At 29.8% G+C, this 1,229-nt stretch overlaps 2 protein-coding genes across 6 annotated transcripts in view; one reads left to right on the top strand and one right to left on the bottom strand.

Moving 5' to 3' along the window:
- The window catches only part of LOC108576602, a 26,364-nt gene extending 25,901 nt beyond the window's left edge, over window positions 1-463 (bottom strand). For 3 of the 5 annotated variants that reach the window (XM_017939623.1, XM_017939662.1, XM_017939638.1), the window contains exon 1: window positions 297-347. The gene's annotated coding sequence lies outside the window, so the exon portion shown is untranslated. Of the gene's footprint in view, window positions 1-296; window positions 348-432 lie in introns of those variants that run through there. The other 2 variants (XM_017939653.1, XM_017939645.1) reach the window with 2 other exon arrangements.
- The window catches only part of LOC108576642 (cytochrome b561-like), an 11,086-nt gene that overhangs the window by 956 nt on the left and 8,901 nt on the right, over window positions 1-1,229 (top strand). The gene's annotated exons all lie outside the window — the stretch shown is intronic.

Below are 1,229 nucleotides of genomic sequence, written 5' to 3'. Positions count from 1 at the left end.
AATTTGTATATAATATTTATAATTTATTAAATAAATCATTTATTAGGATATTGTATTAAATGAACAAGCAGATGCATATTCTAATGTCAATTAAAGCGAATAGAAGTCTATCACATTTCCCTCTTGTCAAATACGGCTTCTAACCTTTTCACCAAAAGTTCACGGATTTTAAATCACAGTATCATATAGTTAATCAAGGATGTACAGATAAGGCGGTAAAATGTTGGCTAATGTGCACAATATACATACATTACACGTATGCATATTTCCAATTTTACATGGAGATACATACATACCTTTCGAGACACATTTACATTGACATTTATTCATTTGTAACGGTACATCGCACAATCACGAATGGAATCACGCACAAGAATATTGCAAGTGAAAAACAGACCGGATGACATAAAAAGAGAAAGAAAAAACAACCACCTCATAATAACATATTTACGGCACAAGCTCGCGCGGCCTACTGAAACGTCAGAAGGCATGCGTTGCCCTGACGGCTGGATTCCCCCTCCTGAATGTTCAATCCCCCACTAAGGGTAACTCACCCCCACTAGGGTTGCCAGCAAAGATGTATGTTTGAAAGACTAAAAATAGGCTTAAGTGAACTGGTTTTGTAGGAATAGAAGTCATTGTGTTATGATAAAATTGTGATGATAATAATGACTGTAATGATGCCAGTGATGAAAATGTTACCTGTGATGCTGTAAAAACAAAGTTATCAATCCTTTATGTAAATACATATAACTAAAACTAAGACTATAATGACTGATATAGTTGCAACCAGAATGACATATGTATTTAAAAAAATGTAGAACATATGTTGATATTTGTATACATTAATACTTGTTCTAAACTATTGGGACTATATTTTTATAGATTTGGTATGTCTAAATTACTATACAAACTATTTTGGCAATGATAAAAATACTTATATTAAAATGTAGCAAATTTGTACCATTGTCCTTGTAAAAGTACTGCAAAGAAATTACATTATTGTATAATGACATTATTACAGTTACATACAACAACATTTTCAAAATTATTGATGTTAAAAAACAAAACGCTTATTTGATGTAAGGTATTTAGATTGTTGATGTTATTGATATACATTAAAAAACAACTTGCACTCCAAATAACTAAATAACAATTTACTTAATAATGTATAATACATACATTTGTTGTTGAAATTTTATTAATATGCAAATTTTTATTTACTTTAA

The sequence above is a fragment of the Habropoda laboriosa genome, unplaced genomic scaffold (genome assembly GCF_001263275.1).
Source record: "Habropoda laboriosa isolate 0110345459 unplaced genomic scaffold, ASM126327v1 scaffold54, whole genome shotgun sequence".
Lineage (NCBI taxonomy): Eukaryota > Metazoa > Arthropoda > Insecta > Hymenoptera > Apidae > Habropoda > Habropoda laboriosa.
This window is presented reverse-complemented; position numbering and strand designations above follow the sequence as displayed.